The sequence below is a fragment of the Epinephelus moara genome, chromosome 4, assembly GCF_006386435.1.
Source record: "Epinephelus moara isolate mb chromosome 4, YSFRI_EMoa_1.0, whole genome shotgun sequence".
NCBI classification, from domain to species: Eukaryota; Metazoa; Chordata; class Actinopteri; order Perciformes; family Serranidae; genus Epinephelus; species Epinephelus moara.
The window spans coordinates 9,631,961-9,658,413 of record NC_065509.1 but is presented as its reverse complement, the minus strand read 5'-3'; positions in this window follow the sequence as shown (position 1 = coordinate 9,658,413).

Below are 26,453 nucleotides of genomic sequence, written 5' to 3'. Positions count from 1 at the left end.
CCAACAACAAACAGAATATCAGATTGTCTTTCATGCCGTTGTAAGTAGCCTACTTAATTAGGTTCGGGAACCGGCACCGTGCCGGTTCTGTGTCAGTCGAAACTCCAGGCCCAACTCTGCCACTGATTGGCCAGTCTGACATCTTTCATAATACATATAGAATGTTAGTGAAACACATAGGCCTCACAGGAACATGCGTTGGTTTGGGGACAAGTTAGTGGTCATGTTACTCGTTCCACAGGCAAAGGACCCCGGACACATAGCCTACAGAAAATACACCGGTTGTAGCCTAAGTAACTTTTAACATACGTGAGTCTTTGTGACTCTTGACTCTTGTCCCATAACTAGGGGACCCCCTAACCCCAATGCATGTTTCCGTGAGGCCTATGTGTTTCACTAATGTTCTATATGTATTATATTTATTCTCAAAATCTCTGATTTTTTTTTTCTTCAATGTGGCCCTAATACTCCGTTGTACAAGACACTTCAGGTAAACGAATAATCCTTCAAAAAAGTTTGATTTGAGAGCACATACCTCCTCCAAAGTGTTTATTTATGCGCTCCGCCACGCAATGTATCCAAATAAAAAATCAGAGTCTATCAAGAAAACAATCAGCGGTGAAATTCGTTTCAAGACTCTTCAGGTAAACGAATAATAGGACATTCTTATCTCCATCCATCCTTTTCCTTATCTCACTCATTAGGCTGCTATAAGAAAAGTCTGCAACCAGGTGACTGACGGAGGTAACGAGCGTACCGTAGGCCTCGATGCTGCTCTGATGGTCCTGCAGCGCACTCACTCACCTCAGCTTATTTGGATCGAGCAACTGGGTGATTTATTCAGTAGTAATGATTATGCCTACTGATTAAACACATGCGTCATTTTCAATTTTTTATTAACAGAAATTAGGCAGATGTTTGTATCAAAATAGGCTATATATCATGAATTACTAGAAAACAAATACATTCTATGTCAAATCAAGATGTTTAGCAGCAGTGAGCACCCCCATATAGTCAGAATGGTACGGTCTTGTTTCATAACCACAATTTGTGACGATTCAGCAGCGAGACTGGCAGTCGAATCAGAAAATGTGTTCAGGGTTAATGTGACTGAAAATGATAGAGCAAGTCACAAATAATTAGGCAGAAAATTTGCTGTGAGGTATGATATTTCTGTGTCATGCATTAGTCAGAGTTGAGCAATGTCAGCTGAGCAGTCAGAGCACATCCAAATCAAAGTGCCACACCCATTGTTGTGTTGAAATATGAGACATTTCGAGTGACTGCTTTACTGTGGGGTATTATGGGCTATTTACATCAGTGTGCTGCGATTACATTTAAGGCTTTGGTTCCTTGTTTTTTGTAACGCTTTACAGCACTAACACTGATTGATTAACATCACATAAACTACATTTTTATAAATTGCAACATTTTCAACTATTGAAAGAATTTGCCATGACATTTTAAGTAGACATCCATGGTCTCCAATGAATAACTCCCACCAACTTTGATTATCCTTTGATTTTATTTGTAGCACCAACAGAGGGGCACATTTTAAAGTTTTCTATTTAAGTATCTCAAGATAAATTTTTAGACAAAATTTTTAACAAATCTTTGCACAATAAGACACTAAACTACAATGATTAACATGAAAAACACAAGCAGCAACCTCCAAGGCTGAAAAATGACGCCAACATGGAATTTGCATAAACTGCAGTTCCTGGAACGGCCACTTGAGGCTGGCTCCAGAAGCCAGTCAATCCCCATAGACCCCCATGTTAAAATGCCCAACTTTACAGCAGAAATAAAAATGTTTACAGCCTGGAACAACAAAAGATTTTGGTCTCTGTTGCTAATTTCCCCAATCATGACAACTGTACGGGGGTTAATTTATTCATAAGTCACCTGTTAACATGGGATTAAGGCTTAAAGTTAATAATAATTAAAGCTATAGTGCGTAACTTCTACATGTCTGTAAATGTCCGTTTCACTCAAGCCACTACTAGAGGAGATGACACAATGCTGATTAAGCCGATCGGCTCCTCTAACATCTCGCGGTATTTTTCAATATATATCATTTTTAGTTTGCGTGTCGACCGGCGACATTCCCGCACTGGCGCACAGGAAATGTCGCGTTTTACCTCACAACAAGAAGGGAGGGGGAGCAAGAGCAGAGCGTCTCATAGCAAGAGGTAGAGCGCAGGTAGAAAGAGAAAGCAACATGGCGGAGAACCCAAAGAAGCGGCCGAGACACGGTTCAGAAGTGGATCCTACCACAAAGAAAAAGCCTGGACGTTCGGCTGAAGGTCTATTAGCAAAGAAGGAAAGTGACCGACAGAGAAGGCAAACAAGGATTTGTATTGGCGTCGCTTTTCCTCGGTGGAGAGCCCTGAAGGAAGAAATTGGGCTGAGGGCAGACACGGATGTTGCCTTGCTGCTGTTGGATAAGTAAGTGACTTGGTTTATGATTATATTATGAGTAGTATGTGTTGCTGTTGCATGTACTGGACCTAGTACTTTATTATTTTCTTGGAAATGGTGCTTTGAACGTAATGTAATGTTAGCAGCCTGGTGTTCGCCACGTTGTGTAGCGTTGTGTACACGGTGTGTGGCGAGTGTTACTCTGTGTACACGGTGTGGGGCGAGTGTTACTCTGTGTACATGGAAGTGCCAGCTTATTTGTTGTAATAACGCATTTTCCGCTGGGGGGCGACAGAAGTTATGCAATATAGCTTTAAGCCTCTTTGAGTAATAGGCTGTCTGTTGAAAGTGGCGTCTCAGTCAGATCCATCCCCAAATATGGTCACATCTGGCTAAAAAAAAGATAAAAAAAAGATGCCGACCTTCAAAATGCCGAACCTGAGGCTTCAAAACAAGAGTCCATAAACCAGTGGGTGGTGTCACGGTTGCTACATTCATGATTTAATCTGTCAATGGGAAAACATCATACCTGCAAATTAGCATCGTCATTGCAAGCATGTTAGCATGCTAATTTGTGCCACATTCACACCAATCCAGTGTTTTGCTGATTGGCCATGGGGTTGAGCAGCAGTGTGAGAGTGTTACTTATATGACCCATTTGTAGGGGGAGTGGAGTGTGGAGAGAAAGCCAATCTCCCCATTTTAGCACCTGAGTTTTTGTCTTAAAATGTGTTGATGTTGGCTTTAAAGATCTGTAAAATTAATTATGATTATTGTTACTTAAGTATCTTTACTGCCATGAAAGACACACATGCGTGCACTCACAAAATGAGAGCTCTCCTTTGTAGGATAGTACACAGGAACTGTTAATACATACTTTATTTCTTTGACTTACTATATCATTTAAAGATAAAAAGAGACTTGTTCCTGGACTGCAGGCATCTTCCGGTGTGATGGCCACTTACGTGACTAGCCACTGCAGTGTGACATCAGGTTCTGTTTCTCCAAAAGTTAAATATGTTTCAATTTTGGCCACAGGCTTCTGCATTCTTTTTCCAGCCCCACCACCGCAGCATAGATACATTACCCACATTTAAATGAATGCTGCATTGCCAGTTTGGGTGTGAATGCAGCCTTAGCTCAAAGCACCACTGTGCCTAAATTCAGCCTCACACAGCGTGGCTGTATACTTCATTAAGTCTCTAAGGTAATACGCTAATAATTCCTCTCATAATGTTCTAATGACATTACTACAACTTCATTTAGTCACACTTGGGGTCTCATTCAGTAAGTTCACAAAGAAAGTGTGGTAGTAGTCAAATTTTGAAAGTGTATAGGACCTCCTGCTCTGGTCTTTTGTAAAAGATGGATTTTGATTTTTGGAAGTAAAAGTAAACCATGTTTCATTATTTATGTGATTAAGGAGTGTTCTTTTTTTCTTAACAGAAATCATATCTCCAAGTTTGCCTCCATATTGATATTTTTTTTGTACCTTATTCAATGTATTGCTTTTATACCTTAAACATATTAAGGTGTTCCTCTTGCTATCAGCACAAGTTTCTCAACACTGCCCTTGTTGTGAATGCAAAGACTAAAGTATGACCTGTTATCATTACCCTACTTTTTGAACAAATGGTGTGAAGCCACAGCAGGTGGGGAGGAGACATCCTTTGGATCATGATGAATGCTGTAAGAGTCAATTTCCTGCTGTTTAAAAGAACTCATATAAAAATATTAAGTGTACCCGAGCTTGGCTGATCTTATTAAAGCAGTCACTGAATAGAAAAGGTGGCCTCCAATTCCTACCCATCTACTGGCAGCCAGTGCTTTTCTGGTATGCATGTGGTGCGCTGTTGCCTGAAGGAACAATAGGTCCTGTGCTTCTTTTATCTCAGTAAAAAAGAGAAATAGCAAAACATTCAACATTTAGAAAAACATAGAGCAAATAAGGTGATGCAACATTTACAGTATTATCGCAAGCACACATTCAGGTCAAAGCCTGAAACTCTTGCAATATCTTCCAGACTCCGCAGCTAATATGGAAACACTATGACAGAAATACAAAATCTTGGCAACAAAAACCTGAACTGGAAAACAGTATGGATTCAACAATGATTTGTCAGTGCTGTATGTGACTTTGTATAGATGCTTCCTGTTCAGGAAAGCCACAAACTGGTGCAATTAATGCCAAAATATTAACTTCCTCTCTTAGACTTGTACTATTAATAAGAATCCCACTGAGTAGGTCTAGGGAATGTAAATGGTATGTGTTGCCCTGCACAGTTGAAGCCTGTTCCTTTTTCACCTTTTTCACGTTACAGGGAGTTTCTTCATTTTAGCTCACAGATGGACTTGAGGTTGATGGGCACTGCTGGGCTCTTACAGCCCATCTTGGGGCTTTTCTGCTGCTGTTGGATCCCCTGCAGTTTAGCCTGGAACTGTAAAGAGGCCAGCTGTCGTCTGGGACTGCAGGGAAGCACTGCACAAGCTTTGGTGCTGAAGAGGTTTGGACGAGCTAAAAGGAGCCTCAACAGTTCCTCTTATCTCCTGCAGGGGACGGGCCAGCGGCAGCAGTGCAGAGCACCGAGTGGCAAGACAGCAGAGAGAAAGAAAGTGAGTGCAAAGCTGCGTGCAGACTAACTGCTACCCCTGTATACTACTGTGAAGCTCAGACCCCGCTGTGTGAGTCTGCTTTTCTGTGCACCTGCCTTAGGGGGAGGCAAGGGGCGACCAATCGTTTGACACGTTCAACGTGTGTACTCAGTAAAATGAGGTCAGCCCACTAACCTGAACACAAACTGCATTGATGCACACAGTGCTACAGGCTAATAGATCAAACTGAACTGCTTGTTTCCCTTTTTTCCCTTTGTCTTTCTCTCTATCACAGAAATCTTTACCTCAGCTGAAGGATTTCAGAATATATTCTCAAACTGACATCCACAGCAGTCACATCAATAAACTATGGAGACTCCTGAGGGTCATATGGTTGAGAAAAAATAATGAATAAATGCACAGATAATGGACAGACATAAATTATTTGGAGGAGCACTCAGTGAAGTTGCATTAAAAGTAATGATAACGACATCGACATCTGACCTTCAGATTAAAAGAGGTGTTTAGATAGATGGTGTTAGATTAAAATAATTTGTTATTTATATCCATTGATTAAGAGCACTGATTAGTAAAAGATGTTTGAGTCAATCAAATCTGATCAAGTCACACACACTCGGTCCTGATGGAGGGTTTGATAGTCAAACTCCTAATAAATGCTGCCTGAGGGTGTTGGTATTTTCTTTTACTTGGGTTTTTTGCTTATTTAATCATGAATATAAAATGTTATAGAGAAATACTTAAATACTCAAAGGCGTGTTTTTGGCGGGTTAATTTAGAATTATGATATGGCCATTCAGCTGTAGCTTGGGTCATGAGGATTATCTATCCTTTCATTGGACATACCAGCAAAATTCAGGTGAAAGCTATAATCCTCTATCAACTTAATTTGCAAAGTCTACCTTATTTATGAAAGACATGAGCTTGTGAAGAAATTAGGGCGTGTCCAAACAGCGTATTTCTTTGGGAGAAAAGCGTTGTCAGAGCGCTGGGGAGTGCTTCATCCCAGTGCTTTATTACAAAGCACTTTTTTTAATGACTGTGACAATGATATCTTTATTAATTAAAAAAAAAGACAGGGGCAACTAGAAAAAACTGCTATGTGGACACAAGCCTTAGCTCATTGTTGAGTTTACAAAATTTGCCTCATTTGCCCTGAGACTTCCACTTTTAACCTGTTGTCTTGTGAAACATCCACGTAAGACTCTAATCTTATCCCTCTTTGATGTTCATACTGTAGCATTTTTTCATGTCACCGAATTTCATCATTTTGCATAACCAACAGAACAATATCTGTTTCTGCACACTGGCTTCTTTTAAATGTACCTTACATCATAAGCAAATTATTTTTGTATGTGTATGTTCATTGGGCTTTATGCAGGACGCGTTATACGAACAAATTTTCTCATTTGTTCATACCTGTGATTTGTTCTTATGTAGTTGGTACCCATTGATTTTTGGGAGTCACCAGTGTTTTCTTATTTTCTAGAGAAATTTTTATGTGTGGTCGATGGCACTTGTGAGAAAAAAAACATCAAGGGGTTTTGTTTAGGGGGCGTGGTCTATGCTAGTAGGTTACATCTGATTGAGTGGGATTCAGCACACCTGAACATGTTTGGTGCATCTGGTGCATTCTCGGAACCCATCGGCTGTATTCGGCGTCTGACTTCCGGCAGACAGCGATACAGCCTCTGGGGGCAGACCCCTGATTTTTTGGCATTCCGGTTTGATTTGGCCGGAGGAAGCAAATTTCCGTTTCCAACTACCATTTATATATAAGAAAAATGTTGAACCATTGCAATGGATTCAGAGTTTGCAGTGACGCCAATTATGTTCTGCCTCGTTAGCTCACCGCACGGACCGTTTAACCTGGCAGCAACTGCAGCCGGCTCAAACGTGATTGGTCAATATCACACAGACTACAAACAGCCTACAACCAGAAACCAGGGCTCTTCCGCTTTTCTTATAGAGGCAAGATCTCCGGGGTTTGCCTACAGACTCTACATTCACTGAATGTAGAGTCTGTATATAGAGACTAATCTGGAGATGACTTTTCTTATTTTTTCTCTTAACAGAAAATAAAGAGTAAATCTAAGAGAAATGTAGGAGAATGTCATTGCATAAGGCCCATTGATTTAACAGCTTCCCTCCATAAGTTCCTTTGTTCTAAGACAATTGAGTTGCATATTGGCCATTCCTTCATCCCAGAAAAAAGTTTTTTGACTTTGTTCATTTATTTGATTAACTGCAAAAATCTACTGACAGTGTAATCTGTCTTTTCTGGATGTTAGAAGAACAAAAGGAAAATCAGAAGCAACATAGTTGGCCAAGTGTTTGTGCTGCAATGCAGCAATTTGCACCTGGTGTTCAATAAACCAATCAACATTAATGGCTGACTCATGAGGCAAAATTAATCTACAGCGCAGTAGTAGAGCACCAAATTATTTTTTGTCTTTGTGCTGCTAAAACATGATTAATTTCTTTTTTATTTTTCCTTTAACTGACAGCTCTTTGTCTTGGGTTTGAATTAGAAAGTGAAAAGCAACATATGATGGCAATTATCTAGCAGTGATTACCATGTGACTGCTAAATGAAGGTACAAAATATTTCACCCAGAACAGCTATGATTAATGCCGACAACACATTTGTGTTAAGGTTCACATCTTCTTCCTTCTCAGACTTTTGCAGGCACTACACTGAGCCTTCAGCTTCTTTTTACCCCCGACTGGTTCAAACTCAAGGTAGCTTGAGCCGTCACTAGCAAAGTTATGCATTACTCAGAGTGTGTAGTGCTATTTTCCTTTCCTCGCTTTTCTTTTTCTTTCAGTCTGGAAAGTGCCATTGTTCCATGGCAGCTGTTTGTTGCATCAGATGAGATGATGTCTCATGATTGTAAGCTGACAGTGGCTACAAACTGAGAATTGTGCTTATATGCACCCCTGAGACAAAGAAAAGCCGCTGACATACAGCAGGCTTTAAGTCAACTAACAGTTATTGACAGCTGAGATGGAACAGTCATTGGCTGTTATCCAAGGCAGCCTTGTGACTTCATGAATATCCAAAGCAATTGATATAGTGACTTGAGGTGGTATTTTGACATGGACACGGAAACTGTAGAGTGCCAAAACTTTTCTGTCAAAGGAATGCCCTGTTTTCTTAATCCTCAGATGTATAGAGTGCCCCAGGAATGAGTCCTAAAATGTGGAAATGAGTTAGCATTTTTTCACTCCTATACCCTTTTTCCATTGTCACTTTTGGCCGTACAGAGTAAGGTCATGTCACGAGAGACGTACCTTCTCTGGAGTAGGTCCAAAAGTTGGGCTGCCTGCCCTCAAGCGGGTAGTGGTGATGTCTTGCTGACCGCAGTCAACCCCCGACGCCCCCTCTCCTTCCCAAAAAGCACGTGTTGCGAGACTTCACTCACCTGGGCCTGCAGTTGAGCAGAGAGAAAGGCGGTTTTAAAAGTCTCTGTGTGTTCATCTCTCAGTACTTTTGTAGCTTCTCACTGAATCTATGTGGTTGGAAATTTAGTTTCTCTCCTGTGTTCTGTTTTTACTTAAATCTGCTTTATTTTACTGTTTCATGTTCACTATCCGCCACATTACAAGTTGTGTGAAGTTGCTGCTTGAAAACTCAACATTTCCTTATTTTGCTGCTTCACAATAAAAACTTAAACATGACAAATTAAAGGGGAAGTTTTATTGTGAATAATCTAAAGGAAATGATGTGTTATTACTGAATTTGCGGAACTTTGTTAGCAGCTTTTATTTAATAAAGTTTAATTATGTTGCAGGCCACAGTGAGATGTTAGATGAAGAGCTGCAGACAACAGGCTCTTACTGCACCATGGCAAACAGCTCACCTCCAACAGGTAAACTCCACTACCCTTATGTGGAAAAACACATGCAACAAAAATAACAGCAATAACAACAACACACATCCTTGTGTATGATAGCAATTAAAGTTTCCTATGACGGTGAATGAATCCCTATCAGCATGCCCCTTTGGTCTGAAACTGCTGTTAACAATGCTGTTAACAATTTAAATTGTGAGAAAAATAATTTAAATCATGTAGAATTGAAGCTGTGTGGTGACCTGTTGGTTTCTATTCACTCTATATATGCTTCCCTTAGGTAACATCATCAGAAATCACTCTGTAAACTCCATTGTTATGCAGATGATACACAATTATACCTATCGATAAAGCCAGAAGAAACGGAACAATTAACTAAACTTCAAACCTGCCTTAAAGACATAAAAATCTGAAAGAGCTCCAATTTCCTGATGTTAAATTCAAATAAAACTGAAGTTTTTGTTCTGGGCCCAAAACACCTCAGAAACTCTTTATCTGATGATATAGTTTCTCTGGATGGCATTGCTCTGGCCTCTGGCACTACTGTATGAAACCTCAGAGTAATATTTGATCAAGATTTGTCATTTAAATCCCATTTAAAACAAACTTCACAGACTGTGTTTTTTCATCTGCGTAATATTGCAAAAAGTAGGCCTATCCTGTTCCAAAAACGGTCCACACTTTTGTTACCTCTAGGCTGGATTATTGTAACTCCCTATTATCAGGTAGCTCTAGTAAGTCCTTAAAAACTCTCCAGCTAATCCAGAATGTGAGTACTGACAAGAACTAAGGAACGAGATCATATTTTTCCTGTTTTAGCTTCTCTGCACTGGCTCCCTGTAAAATCCAGAACTGAATTTAAAATCCTTCTCCTAACTTGCAAAGCTCGAAATGGTCAGGCTCCGTCATATCCTAGAGAGCTCATAGTGCCATATTATCCCACAAGAACACTGCGCTCTGAGAATGCAGGGTTACTCATGGTCCCTAAAGTCTCCAAAAGTAGATCAGGAGCCAGAGCCTTCAGCTATCAGGCTCCTTTTCTGTGGAATCATCTTCCTGTTGCAGTCCGGGAGGCAGACACTGTCTCCATATTTAAGACTTTCCTTTTTGATAAAGCTTATAGTTAGGGCTGGCTCAGGCTTGCCTTGTACCAGCCCCTAGTTAGGCTGACATAGGCCTAGTCTGCCGGGGGGACCTCCTATAATACACCTCCTACACACCGACTCAAGATTCAAAAGAAAGCTGAGCCAGTGTTCTAACACCTGGAAGCGAGGTTAAATTTAGCACTTTTCAAGACTTTTTAATGACTCTTACATTCATTCAAAACAAAACCTAACACAAAGGCAAGGCAAGGCAAGGCAAGTTTATTTGTATAGCACAATTCAACACAAGGTAATTCAAAGTGCTTTACAGAGACATTAAAAGCAACAAGACACAATTTAAAACAATAAAAACAGTCGATTAAAAAGGGAAATAGAAACTGAGAAAATACAGTAACATAAAATAAAAACAGGCTCAATACATTGAACAGTCAGGATAAGAAAAGAAGTAGAATAATAAAAGGCATAAATCAGCAGTGTGTAGTTAAAAAGTACGGGCAGTAGAATACAGCAGGTAAGTATTTAATCTAAGAGTACGCTTCAGTAAACAATAGTGTTTTTAGCCCTGATTTAAAGGAGCTGACAGTTTGAGCAGACCTCAGATCTACAGGAAGTTTGTTCCACAGGTGAGGAGCATAATAACTGAATGCTGCCTCACCTTGCTTGGTTCTTGTTCTTGGAACACACAACAAACCTGTTCCAGATGACCTAAGGGGTCTGGATGCTTCGTAGGGAACCAGTAGATCAAGCATGTATTTTGGTCCGAGACCATTTAGGGCTTTGTAGACCAGCAGTAAGATTTTAAAATCTATTCTTTGACTCACAGGAAGCCAGTGTAGCGATTTAATGACCGGTGTAATATGGTCCAGTTTCCTGGTGTTTGTAAGGACTCTGGCGGCAGCGTTCTGAATCAGCTGCAGCTGTCTGATTGATTTTTTGTTAAGGCCTGTAAATAAGCCATTGCAATAATCCAACCTACTAAAAATGAATGCATGAATAAGTTTTTCCATGTCTTGTTTAGACAGAAACCCCTTAATTCTAGCTATATTTTTCAGGTGGTAATAGGCAGATTTAGTAATAAACTTTAAATGGCTGTTGAAGTTCAGGTCTGAGTCAATAATAACACCAAGATTTCTGGCTTGATTTGTAGCTGTCAATGACATAGAGCCAAGGTGGGCGCTGATCTTTGCCCTTTCATTTCTAGGGCCAAAAATTAATACCTCTGTCTTTTCTGGATTTAGCTGGAGAAAATTCTGGCACATCCAGTCATTGATTTGATGAATACAGTTACTCAATGAGAGTAAGGGACTGTAGTCGTGTGATGACACTGAGATATAGAGTTGTGTGTCGTCGGCATACGTATGATAGGAGATGTTGTGATGTTCCATAATCTGGGCTAGGGGTAGCATATAGATGTTGAATAGAAGTGGTCCGAGAATGGACCCTTGAGGAACCCCACATGTGATCGTAGTTCGCTCAGATTCATGGTTACCAATTGACACAAAAAAGTCCCTATCTTGTAAGTAAGATTTGAACCATTGTAGCACAGTGCCGGTGAGTCCCACCCACTTTTCCAATCTGCTAAGTAGTATATTATGATCAACTGTATCAAATGCAGCACTGAGATCTAGTAATACCAGGACAGAGGATTTGCATGCATCATTATTCTGATGAATATCATTTAAGACTTTGATAAGTACAGTCTCAGTGCTGTGATGTGGCCGAAATCCAGACTGAAATGTGTTAAAAAGATTGTTTTGCATCATAAAAGTATGGATTTGCTGAAAGACAACCCTTTCAATGATTTTCCCCAAAAATGGCAGATTTGATATTGGCCTATAGTTACTAATTGTTGTGGCGTCCAGATTTGATTTTTTTAGGAGAGGTTTTATTACTGCAGTTTTCAAGGCCTGGGGAAACTGGCCTGCTTTAAGAGAAGTATTTATTATCTGCAGTACATCTGGAGCTATGCAGTTAAAAATGGTTTTAAAAAAGTTTGAAGGCAGAATATCAAGGCAGCATGTTGTGGGCTTTAATTTTGAAACCGTTTCTGTTAGAGTTGTGTAATCTAGGAGGCTAAAATGTCCTAGATTAACCGGAGGACAGGAAGGCACAAGTGTTATCATTCCTGAGCTGGAGCTGCACACTGCCTGTCTTATCTGTAATATTTTGTTTGTGAAGAAGGCTGCAAAGTCATTACATGACTTGTTAGACAGTAGTTCAGGAGGGAGTGATGCTGTGGGGTTGGTCAGTCTGTCCACTACAGAAAAAAGTGTGCGGGCATTATTACTGTTTCTATTGATAATCTCTGAAAAATATGATTGCCTTGCATTCTTCAGTTCCTGGTTATAGTTGTGAAGACTCTCTTTATAAATGTCGTAATATACCTGGAGTTTGTTTTTTCGCCACCTGCGTTCAGCTTGTCTACATACTCTTTTGTATTCTTTAACCAGTATGGCGTTTCTCCAGGGTGCCTTTTTCCTACCTGACATAACTTTGGTCTTAATTGGGGCGATAGAATCAATAACAGTCATAACATTGGAACTAAAACTGCTTACAAGGTCATCAACTAGAGCTGAGGGCAGGGTTTGTGATGGTATAAAACCCAGGGTGAATAATGCACAGGTGTTATCATTTATATAACGCTTTCTGATCACCTCTGCTTCACTTTTCATAGGATTAGCAAGGGTGGTCATTTTGAACGAAACACAGTAATGGTCAGATAAAGCGACATCGTTCACCACAACCTCAGAGATATTAAGACCTTTGGAAATAATTAGATCTAATATGTGTCCTCTGTTATGTGTTGGTTCTGTGACATGCTGAGAAAGCCCAAAGTTATCCAGAATATTTAACAGTTCCTTAGCACACCCATCTGTAAGATTATCAACATGAATGTTAAAATCTCCCACTAAAACAACACAGTCAAAATCCATGCACACAATAGACAGCAATTTGGCAAACTCATCAAAAAACCTTGCATCATATTTGGGGGGTCTGTAGATGGTCACTAAAATTGCTCGACAGGGGGATTTTAACTGAGTGGCAACATATTCAAAGGAGTCAAATTGACCATAAAACATTTGCTTACACTGGAAGCTGTCCTTGAACAGAGTGGCATGAAGTACTTAGTGTTAGTGACAATTTTACCAAAATGTTTATTGAAACATCAAACATGACTTGGTGATTTTGTTTCTCACTCTGCATGTAGGATTCCACTACCTTGATTTCCATCATGCCCAGTGATAAGGCCTAAGTGATTTTCGTTAAATTTGCAATTCCCCATGTCGTCCAGGTTTCAGTAACATAGTTCGTAACAAGTAGACAGTGGTTCCTCTGCTCTGAGCATCCTGGCCAGGAACAAAATATAAGTGTTGTTTGTTCCACTATCCTGATCTGTGTGACGTTAATGTGACAGGTATTTGATAAATTACTTAAGAAAATTAGATGTTATCAGTTATTTTGAGATTTTACAATACAACATCAGAAAAAGAAACAATTCATCTTACTTCCCATACTTTCACATTATTAAGACTTCTGAAAGACTGTTTTAAGACACATTAATGCCAGTTAAAGCCTTATTTTTAGATTCATTAATTCAATGCCTTTTAAGACTTTTTAAAGATCCACAGGAACCTGGTAAGTTGTTTGGTTGTTTCATGTTATTTTTATTATCATTAGGGTAATATTTTTTCATTAAAGCAGGGAACTGTGTTTATTGATGAACTGTTGACCTTGCAATTTACTTTCCCTCTCTTTTTAACAATGCGATTTCTTACAGGCAAAACCATAGTTCTTTCTGGCTGTTAGACAATATTTTTGTCTTTATGAAAAAAGTTTGGTTTCCTTGTTGTACTTTAAATACCTTTAAGAAAAAGAAATCATGACACTGATATTAACTGTAAGATAATGTGTGTATGTACACCTGAAACCCAAATACATTGGTACACTGATGAGTAAATCTCATGAACACTTATTTTGAGATAATTTTGCACTTTTTTTATTGTAATCTGATCTTTGCTGGTGTTATGAGCAGTAAAGGTCCTCAAGTGTGACCGGGGTGTAGTAGCACTGGGTGGGAGGATGCGGTTACGAGTTCACCAATGTTGGCGGTGCTTGCTTATCCTCCTCTTCTAATTGATGTCAGGTTCTGCAAGTCAAAAGTCAGATTTTAGATTCACTCATGTCTCGGGAAGTCTGGGAGAAATATTATGTACATGTTAATTTCCTACAGGACATTTCCACTCACCTCTCCCCCTCCTGTCCTAACCTAAATACACCACATACCTCTGTCTGCCCCTATCTAACCTGACATCCAAGGTTCTTTTTCTATGCGGCACATCCTCATCGTCAGCTGCCTTCCTCTTCAGTCCTGCCAGAGCCTGGCTCTCAGTTTGGGCATTGTTTGAAGATGTGCGCTGGGGCAGTGGTGGTGTACAGACGGGCCACTTCTCCCATCAGATCGATCATAGAGAGTGTGGGTAGAATGGTGGCTGTTTCTGCAGGTGGATGGACCTGCATGACTTTGTTTGACCCACTTGCTCTCGGGAGCTGACCTCTTGTACTCTTCTCCATGAGCCATCTACCTCTACCTCTTAGGTTGTGATGAGACAAAACGTTTGTTCCGGCTGCTACTTGAGGTGGATGGATCTGCTTGGCTTTTATGGGACCTCTCTCTGTCACCATCAGACCTTTTATAGTGGTCAGAGTCCAATGATCGATGCCTCACATCTTCACTATCAGCCTTTCTCTTCCCTGGCCTGATGAAACTTTGGGTGTGGCTGCTTGGAGTGTTGCACGTTGCAGTTAACTGATTGAAAAGACTTGTATCACAAACAGACGTCAAATATGTTTTAAATTCCTAAAATCTACTTTGTAAACTGACTGATAATAATGTGAGTTTACTTGTGCCATCCAGACTTGACCCTCTTGGACTGATATAATCTTCCTTATCAACCTTTCGTTTCATCCTGGCCTTGACTAAACCTGTCGTCTGAGTGCAGGGATGAGAGCTGTGCAGTGGGGCTGGCTCAGGCTGCTCCTCACAGCTTTCCCGCTGTCAGAGGTCCAAGTGTGGTTCTGACAGATGTCCATGATCTCAAAACAGGACCTTACACTGCAAGACAGTGTATCCAAGAGCACAGATCTGTAACATTAGTTGTTCCAAACTCCTTCAATAGAAGTTCCACTGGCGCTCTTTTAATCAGGTCATCTCACTGAACCCTCTTCTGTAGTGGTACCTGACTGGGCCATTTCATCAGGAGAGATAGAAGAATGAAATATAGAAAAAGTTTAATATGAAATATGAGTGTACAGATTAACAGACGATTTGTGCTGATAAGATTTAACAGAAGTCTTTGGCGCCAGCACATCAGAGGAGGATTTTTGTTTATTTTCAAGGGACATCTAAAAAATAAATCCCCCCATGGAGTCCAGACACTGGTGGAGGTAGTGGTGGCTGATGGCTTTGTGGTTGATGGCTGATGAGCCAAATGAGAATAAATCTGAAGATTAGACGGTGATGGGGAGGTGGAGGGTATGCACAGCAGCAGCATGAAAGGACTGCAGGCGGAGAAAGAACCATATTTAAAATGAGGAGCAGTAAGATGATAGGCTGATGGAGAAGGTGTGTGGCTGTGCAATCTGTTGGTTGTGGATCAGCTGTAGAACAGCTGATGACTTGATTGACAGCCCCAAACACTGACAGCTAGAGACATAGAGTGAGCATGTGTGCAAAGGGTAAATAGCAGGGTGAGGAAGAAAGTTACAACCTAAGCATGAAGAAATATTGTGTTCCTGACTGAACCTTCGATAGAGCTTCATTACTGCCACCTACTGCCTATCATAATGAACCAACTCCCAATGTTTGTATGACAGTAATGGATGGAAAAGCACATAAATTTGCATTTTTACCTTGAAGTATGTTGTGCTAGTGGGAATAAAGGACAAATGTACCATGGACTCCCTAAGAAGCAGTATTGGTTAAGTGTGTTATTCTGGTGAAATAAAATAATGTGTGTAAAACTGTTGGAGCACCCCTTTAACTTTATCTCTATAATGACTTTTCTAATTTGTAGATATATCCAAGTGGAGTACTGTCCTGGGTTTACTCCTCTATAGTGAACATTTAAACCTAGCTGTCTCTTTCTTTGTCATGCACACATACTGAAAACAAACACGTGAAGAAATCTCTCTTAGGTCATTACCTGGGTCAAGATGGGACATTAGGACATCTATTAAGTGCAACCATACCAGAAACAGAGAACGCATGTAGACAGTTGAGGAGAAAGGATAGTAATTATGCCAAACAGAAGAGAATAGGATTTCCTTATGTATCTCTTTTGGAATGACATAGAATCCCTCTGCCTGCTCTTTGATTTTAATATGTTATGTTATGTTATGTCATGTGTCATAGTCAGTGTGTTAGCTAGGTAGCTACATTTCGTCAGCAGTCCCTGGCTTTTTCTAGTCTTCACAATATGCTACTGGCTTTTGTAAATCTCTGTAATGAATATTTTCATTCGAAGAAAAGCATATTGGTGATGTGACAGTCAGCCCCGTCGTGATGCTGTAAGAGTAGACCTAGTGGGGCTGAGTGTGAGTCATACCATAGGCCCTTTGGTGCAGCTCCATCTCCAGGCCTATTGAGCTTTGGGGTGAGTCACTGAGTGAATCATTGGAAATAGAAAGGCTTAGCAGAACACTGTTATTCTGGAGGAAGCTCTAATCTCTAGTTTTATTATTTAATTGCAAATGAGAGTCAAAAATGTTTCCCCGAATGTTTCATGACCCCCTGCACAAAGACGAAGCATGGTAGTGAAAGGCTGAGGATTTATGGTCGTCAATGGTAAAACTCATTTATTGATTACTGAATTTTTCAAACCATTTCGCAGAACAGTGACAATGACTTTAAGCACATGGTTATTGTTCAAAGTCTGGAGCTTTTGTGTTGTGTAGCAGACTGCTGTCTGGTCCGTCTGCTCGCCTACGCTAGAACACTGACGTTGCTGCTTTATGCAAGATTTGTTCCTGTATTTAAATAAGTTCTCAGCTATATGTGTCAAATTTCCAGCCAGCTCCTAGTCATTTATTCTCTTGTTTGCTCTGTTTCTCCTGCCACATACTAACTCCTGACTCATTTCACATCCAGCCACTCCCTCCTGCACTACAGTAACCCCTGTCCTGCCATTTCCATAACCTGACCTTCCTTGCTCACCTGTTCCTACTTTCTCTCATCAGCCCTGCACTGCATAAAACATCCCATTTGCACTCATTCTCTACAAACAGCAACCTCCAAGGTTGAAAAATTAGACATCACGGATATGCTCAAAATTGCAGTTCCTTGAATGGCCACTTGAGGCTGGCTCCAGAAGGCATTCAGTCCCCACAGACCCTCAAAATTAAATGCCCGACTTTACAGCAGAAATAAACATGTTAACCACCTAGTACAAAAAATCGTTTTGGTCTCTATAGCTAATTTCTCCCTTCACAGCAACTGTACATGAGAAGAATTTTTATATGACACACCCATTTACATTTTATAAAGGCTAAAAATTATGCATAATTAAGGGTGGGCAACTTTGAGTGACAGGCTGTCTGCTGATAGTGTCCTCAGTCTCAGTCAGATCCATCCCTTGATCTCCAAGGCGCCAGCCTCTTGTCCAAATATAGTGTCCTCTGGCTCCAAAAAAGCAAAATGGCGAGGGCTGAAGTACCAAACTCTGGGCTTCAAAACGGTCTGCAAAGGAAAAGGTGACGTCACTGTCTGCATCCCTCATTCTTAGTTTTCAAGCCTTTTGTTCTGCCTGTCTGATGTGACAAACAGGAATGTGCCACATTATTTGAGTAAGTTGGATATTTATGGTTTTCATGTATATATTCTTTGGAAAAGAGTCTACTTCACCCAATTAAATGCACTTATATGTTGGGAGCTGTAGTTTCCCATGAAGGGGCATTGCCTCCTCAGCGAGACAGGGTTGGTTTGGCTTGTATCTGGCTCTCATCTTCAGTGTGTCAGAGGCGAGAGATGGAAACACATCAGCTGTGGTCTGCTTCATTATTTCTCTGTCCTTCGCAAAAAACACACATATGACCACTTAAACATTTTATTATCATGTGAATGCATGCGCCATTGTTTATTCTTTTTGTTATGACTGTTACCTTTTTTGAGTGTTGTAAAAGAACACTGTCAGAATGCAGCCACTACGTAAGTGTAAGCTAGCTTAACTTGCTATGCATGCCGTATATATTGAGTAAGATGTTAGCATTTCTGATTTAAAGGCTCGTAGCTGTATTAAGTTAGGCTCCCTGTAAATATAAAAAGCTGTTTTATATGTTCTAAGGGATCATTTAATGTGTTTGTTTTATGTTTTGTAAATTTGGTGGCTTGATAAATCCTCTTGCCAACTGTTACCTCCTTCTGGGATTTCCTACTATATTTTGTTAGCATTATGCTAAGTGTGAAACAGTGATCTACCAGTCAGTCCAACTGGAAACATCTTTGTATATACAAGTGCAGTAATTAAACTAATTAAAGCTGTAGGCCAAGGAGATATTGTATTTACTTTCACGTGTATGTGAAGAATAACAGAAACAGGGACTGTGGAAAGTTTTTTTATTACAAAAATAGAGTTTTAATGTGTTGGGTTATGGTAATTGGGACCTGGTAATAGGTTTATGGAGAATGTGGTTAAAGCACAGATATATGTAGAAATCCAGAGTGTGACAGAGGCGAGAGAACCAAACACATCAGCTGTTGCCTGCTTTATTATTTCTCTGTCCTTTACAGGACAAAGTTATTATCCATCTACTGACCTCACATCCGGTGTCTGTTACACTGAGGTAGCCTGCATGATCCCCTGCCTGCCTCTCTGCCTGACCCCTTTTTGGATAAGTTGCCTGATTTGACCTGCCTGTCTGATCTCGACTTTAGCCTGTTTTTGAAGTAAACTTTTACCTAAGCTGTTTGTATCGGAGTTGTGTATCTACTGGCTGTGGACACTTGATCATACAGAGCAGACACGTATACTGTGATAGACAGAAAAATACAATTTTATCTCAGTCGGACTTTATTCCAGGTTTAAGTAAACCTTTATAATACAGCAAATTTGAATAGCATCAACATTTAACTTATCTCAATCAATCAATCAATCAATTTTATTTATAAAGCCCAATATCACAAATCACAATTTGCCTCANACGCTGTCACAGAAACACCGGAAATGACACAACTCGCTTACCGCAATACGTCAGCACGGAGGCACCGTAAGATATCTGTACTATCTTACTCCCATCATTAGTCTATGAGGCACTGGTTTTGCTTTTGCTCCCTGAAGACACTTCTTGTCTTGTATATTTGGATATTTTGCCAAATATGTAATACTCCATTGTTCTAAAACTGGGCCCAGTGTGTGTGACCCTGACCTGGGGAACCCACTGGTTGTTCTGGCTGTTACTGGCTGTGAATGTTAAATTGTGGTTACTAGGGCTGTAGTCAACCAAAGAAAATCTTGGTCGACTAAAGTCGTACATAATCTTCAACTAATCGATTAGTCGTGGGAAAAAAAAATCTGCACGTTGTTTTTACTTCTGTGGTGGTGTGTCTGTGTCACTCTGCAGTTACACCTCCAAAACACTAGTTGGCAGTGGAGGACTGTGTTAAGTGCTGTAACGTTTAGTTCAAATCAAACTTTATTTATATAGTTGATTCAAAACACACATTAAATATGGCTTAATAGAGACAGTTTCAAACAGTACACAAAGTACGCAAATTGGCTTCACTATAAATCGCAGAACTGACAGACGAATATTGTCTTTATCTGGACACATTTCCCCCACCAATACAACATGCTAACCTTATTAGCACAAGTCTATGGTATTTTACATTGTATAAATTAGCCTAGAGTCTAGCGATCTTTTCCTCTTCTCATATAAAGCCAGGGACAACAGCAACATTTAACAAAGGTAACAGCACATAATTTGTCTCCATTACTCACACGCACGACTTAAAATGCTATTTTAGTAGAGGCTTTACTGTCTTCACAAGTTATTCTTATCTGTGAAATACAAGTAAATACAAGCTTCGTTTCCACTGAGGGAAATGGTGTCAGTATAGAGACAACAGACAGGAGGTCTGCGTCACCACGACACTGAGCGTGAGGGTGGGCGAGTTCATAACGGGGGTGTTTTCACAGGAAATAATGGATTAATCCTGGAAAGCTATTGATGTAGCACTTTTCTCCTTATGAAAGTAACACGGCCTTTTTTCGACCAATGAGAATTTGGTCAGACGAGAGCATAGCGACCAAATAATCGACTAGTCGACCAGGAGACTACAGCCCTAGTGGTTACTGTAATTTGAAGCATTCTCTGGCACAAGAATTTCCTTTGGGATAGATAAAGTTCTATTGAATTCAATTGAATTTATTAACTAAAAGTAAAAATCAATTCGTATCAATCATGCTTTTGCTTAGTAGCAAATTCTGTCAGATTGGCAAGACATGAAATGCAGAGTCCCACATGTCATCTGCCATAAAGGACGAAAGTAAAAGGTTTGGTGTGTGGGTTCAGAGGAGTAATGTTACATAACCTGCTTAACACACCTTTTGACTCCAGCTGCTGTGTCTGTTTAAATGGATTATGTAACAATGCTGCTATTGCCATTCATTATGCTACTGTTGTAAAATAATTGTATTTTTTAAGCTGCCATAACAGGATATAACATTGTAGCTCCTGATGTACCTTTTCAAGAGTCACATGCTCACTTCATTCTGAATTGCACATCCAGAAACAGTCTCTTTGTGTGGGGTTTAAGGGGTGTTAATCTTGAGGAACACATAATACCTTCAAATGGCTCTTTTTCTGTATTGCCTCGTAAACAGTCTATTCAACCTGTTCAGTTAATGCAGTGTAGTACAGCTTCTGCTAAACCTCTGCATATGTATTCTATTTTTACATTTCAGCAGCTGACTTGTAATTTGCAGCCACTGGCAATCAGCTCTGTTTTGGCACGCTATGTTAACAGTGAAGTAATTAATGCAAACATTATTACACATCACGGAAATGCATATACTGTGGTAATCACATTAGTGGTGATTATAATGTACCATATCCGACATGCAAAATAAATTTCTGTATTGGTACAGATGGAGGCTTTGTTAAACTTCCTGTTAATGTTGCACTTAAATCTTGTGTATATTTTACATTACAAACTTTGTTGTGGCATCAGGTGTGTAATGAGAAAATTCAGTCTAGCAGAGGGATTGAGCACTAGACCAAGACTAAAGGTGTGTTCAGACAGAGCGCAAAGTCAATTTTAGACACAGCAGACAATACTCTTAACACAATAAATGAATACTACAATATTGTTGTATTGTTGTTCGCTAGTTATACTATGTACCAGGGCTGTACGTTAACTTTTTTAGCCCATAGCACTGGTGCTACAGAGGGTGATAATTTTGTAGGACAGGCCAGAAAGTTTGTAGCAAATATAAAATGTCCATTACCACCTCTACAAATCACAAGTAATACGGTTCATCATTTAAACACACTGGCAAAGGATATCAGTGCATACAATGCACACAATAAATATAACATTTATAAATAATAAGAAATTGAAATGTTTTCAGAAAAGCATCTTTATTTTTATAAAAAATGTTTTCAGTTCGGACAAGTATCTTATTTTCATAAACACAGTGATATCAAAGGCCTAAACTTAGTAAAGGGGAGCTCTTCCTTCGTGATACAATATGCCACGTTAACCTTAATTTTTACCTCACGAAGAGCCGACTCATCTGCACGCGCTACACCGGTCCTCATGGAGTGCAAGACACTGCCAGCCCGCTCTGGTTGCTGCTTTGCGACAAACGCATCTCTTGCTAGAAGGTGGCAGTGAGAAGTGTGGTGTTTCTTCACGTTGTCTTTTTTAAAGATCTTGTTTCCCCACAACGTATGGATTATCTAGCCGGATCTTCTTTGGAGCTGACTGTAATTGTAATTTCATTATTCTTTGTGTTTTCAAATACAAAGAATGTCTAGACCTCTTAACCTCCCACCTAGATACAAAATCCTGCAGGATAAGTCAGGTGTGAAACACACCCTAGGGGGTCGGAGCCAATACTTGCAGCAGACGAAAGAGTGTGAAAACAATGGGTAGGGGCGCTGCTCCCTGCCGTAGACAGAAGGGTGTGAAACACACCGTTAGAGGCATTCCTCAGGTATAAATGTTTAAGTTTCCCCATGCTCGGGGTCTTTCTTCATTCTGACCGCTTGTGTGATGATTGACCTTTTCTTTGCAAAGAAAATAAAAACCTTGTCGGCCGGCAAAAGTCTCTATTTCATTATTCACCATCAGCAGAGAATTTCCACAACAATTTGGTGTCAGATGTGGGATCCCTCGAGCGATCATCTGGGACGGAGCGCGGACAGTGACAGGCCATCCTGGAAGGAAAAAGATTTCCAGCCTCCAACCTCAAATCCTCTTCTGAGCAGGGACGACTGACTGCAGACGTCCCAGATCGTTGCCGCTGGGATTCCACGAACGCAATTTAGTGAAATTCATCTGGTGAGCACTGAAATATTGACATTTAAATTCTTTTTTTTTTAATTTGTTTTTTTAATTTGGCATAACATTTCCATTTCTCATATTATCCACAATTGATCGGCTTTTTATCGCTTGTAGCCTTAAACGAAGTGACCGGCTTTTTATCGCTTGTAGCCTTAAACAAAGTGACCGGCTTTTTATTGCTTGTAGCCAAACGAAGTGATCAGCTTTTTATTGCTTGTAGCCTAAACGAAGCGACTGGCTTTTTATCGCTTGTAGCCTAAACGAAGTGATCCTTACAGAGACGTCTGTATTGTAATAGTCGTGCACGACCTCCACATTTGGAATGGGGAGTAAGATTTCCGTCGAGGTTGGACCTCCGGAGGGGCCTATTGTGGATGTTATGAAAAGGAAATATGGGGATAAAAGTCTAAAACATTTAAATGTCTGGACAGCTGAGTTTGGATTCCCAATAGGGGGATCCCTCAGTTTAAAAAACATATCAATATTAGAAGAAAAACTGAAGGGAAAAGAATAAGAAATGAGAAGTCTCTATTTCATTGTTCACCAGCAGCAGAGAATTTCCACAACACTGATCTACAGTAACTACAAAATAGCATCTGCTTGTCATCGTCGTAGACTAGCCAAGGGAACTCCTTTTTCTACTGCGCGTTGAATTTGTATGTTTTCTCTTTCGTTTTTGTCGGTTTATCTTTATTTTGCGGAATTGGCGCATCTTCTTCCTCTTCAATTGTGTCTTTTTCTCTTTCGTTCTTTTTTTGTTTGGGTTTTTTGTCTAGTGGCTGAAAATACCTCTTCATTTTCACCACCGCCTTGCTGAAGTGAAGTGATGATGGGAGAGGCTAGCGGTAACCACACAGGAATTGTGGGAATTGTAGTTGGATATACAGGATACTACAAATGGCCGTTATCACAGTAGACTACAACTACCATGTAGACTAGCGATTTTTTGTTTTGTTTTGCTTTGTTTTGGAAGATAACGATGAACTATCGCTCATGTCATGTGTAAGTGGCTCGCAAGCAGTCTGTCGCACGCGTGCTACTAGGCAAATAAATTCATCGCACAAACATTTTTTTCCATCGCACTTATATGTACAGCCCTGTGTACTATGTTGTATTGCTGTACTGGACCTACAGCAGTGGTGTAGTGGTAGTTGATGAGGTGGGTGTACTGCTAGGTACATAGGTAGGTTACCGATGAGGAAGTGGGCATACTCTCCAATATATTACTGTAGCCATGTTTCCACCAGCCTGTTTAGATGCGCATCTAGAAGTATCGCATCGGAAAATTATGATGGAAACGGCAAAATTCGAATTAAAATCCCCTGATTCGCACAAACTAAAATACGCTCGCTTTAGCCGGGTTTTGGTTATTTGAAAAAATGTTGATTCATAAAATGGGGGATGGAAACAGTTATGTTCGAATTAAGTCTGACGTAGCACACCTCTCTCCATGGTGATATCCACACTCCGGGTCGGGAAGGCGGTAATGCATTTACAAGCTGGTTGCCAACTGCCAGAAAACGTAGAAGAAGAATGCGAGACTTGTTTTGTTTCCGGTTCTGCGGAAAACTTGCGCGAGTTCGTAGTTTTCACCAAAGTCCGTACATTTAATGGAAACACACAGGATTCATATTTCTTTTAATGTGCATTTCCCAATTATTCGAATCACTTTTGGATGGAAACGTAGCTAATGGCTTTTTAGCTGATAGGTGGGTATACTGTAACTGGATAGAAAAAGAAGTGGGTATACCCCGTTTACCTGAGTATACCCTCTACTACACCACTTAGTTACAGTATATGCTATGTTTTATTGTTGTACTATTCTGTATGTCATACCATTGCTACACCTCACCTTATACTATGTCTCATGTCCTATTATAACATACTATATAATGTAATATTTTACACTGACTTTTGCACTATTTGCAATTCTATTAACACAGACAAATACCAGGTACATAACTTTATCATATTAGTCTAATATCTGATGACCCTGCTGCCATTAATTACATCACTGTCCCTTTACTGTCATTTTGTTGCCAAATGCTCTCATATAGTTTCTGTTTTGATTTTATTCTTATTATAGTCAATGAACCCATTATTATTTATTTCTGTTACTTCCTATGGTTATCTGTATTTATTTATGTCCTTTGCCTGCTGCAACAACAAAATTTCCCTGCTGGCGATTAGTAATGGTGTATTTTATCTTATCTTAATAGGAAGAAGCACGTGAATGTGAAAAGATGCAAATCAGCGCTGGATGACTCAAACCTGGAAAAATGAGTATTTACATGAGTTTTAATTAGTGATGGGGGACCACTTCTTTTCACAGTATCTGTTTCTTCGAGTAAATACATCAATCATATCTTTCAAGTTTTGATATTTTTTGCAAGATATGGTGTCACTTTCTCTGTGACTCTGTTTCAATGCATTGCCAGTGATCATTTAGAAGTTTACATTAATAAAGATAAAACATTCACTCTAATGAATTGATTAAGCATTTCACTTCTTGTAAGCTCAATATGCACAATATGCTGTCACAGAAATGTTCCTGCCCGATCTATTGTTCTTTGAGGGGCAAGAAACAGACAGCCTAGTTACCTCTGCATTTATGTGGTGTCAGAATAATCTGAAAAATTAGTTTGCAGTCATATTTCTTGGCTAACATGATTTGTTTCCTTTGCTCTTTGTTATCAATGTGTTGTTTTAACACTTTGAGCAACAAAATACAACAATTCCTCTCTGTAGCATCCATGTTGTTTCCAAATTACAACTTAAAGCTCATGAACAGGAGCACATAATTGCACCACTGGTCTAAGCTGGCAATGGTCCTGACTCGGTCCGATTCAATCGCTTTTGATTCACTCTCCATAGCAGGCAATTACCACGAGTGGGAAAAGTCAGAAATTCATGAGCACTCTCACATATGACAGGCAGGCTGGTACTCACCAGACACTAAAGAGCCTTTATATTATGAGATTTGTTTGTTATGAATAGGAAAAATAGACTGAGACAAACTTTGCTTTGCTTTCTGCCTAAACACACCCTAAAAGTCTGTTGCCATTTAAACAGTCCTATATGCTCAGTAGATATGACAAACACAATTGACGGATGAAGGTAAAGACACCTTTGCTAACTATATACCCACTAGGGGTGTAAATCACCAGTTTCATTGCAGTACCATATTATATTGATTCTTTGGACAACGATACAATATTTGCCGATATTATAAAGTCTGCTATGATATGATTTTAATTTGATGCAATCTGGGGGCCTGCGACTGATATGAGATGACATTATTTGCCCATTTAAAGCAACACAAAGAGAACATTTTATAAAACATTGCCTAAAACAGGCCGTTGAAAATAAAAATATAAAAGTACAATCATTAATACTTTCAACATTGAGGTACATTATATATTGTAAAACACATTCTGAAAATGTGATTTAAAACACCAGTAATCACATCCACAAAAAAAGTGTCCACTTTTTACAGTCTATGCTAGAAAGGAGTACTTGTGTACGGAAGACGAGAACGGCCATGTATTATTCTTTTTTTTGTGCACTGTTATCTCGTGATAACGACTTATTAATTCGTTATCACGAGATAACAAAGATTGTTATCTTGTGATAACGACTTAATTATTTCGTTATCACGAGATAACAAAGATTGTTATCTCGTGATAACGACTTAATTAATTCGTTATCTCCAGATAACAAAGATTGTTATCTCGTGATAACAACTTATTAATTCGTTATCTCGAGATAACAAAGATTGTTTTCTCCTGATAATTGTCAAGTCTGATGATTGCGCGCTGGTTAATGTGATCGTCCTGATTTCAGCCTACAAGAGCTGCCACTGGTGTCCCAGGGAGGTGAAAATGGCAGATCACATTATTGATCA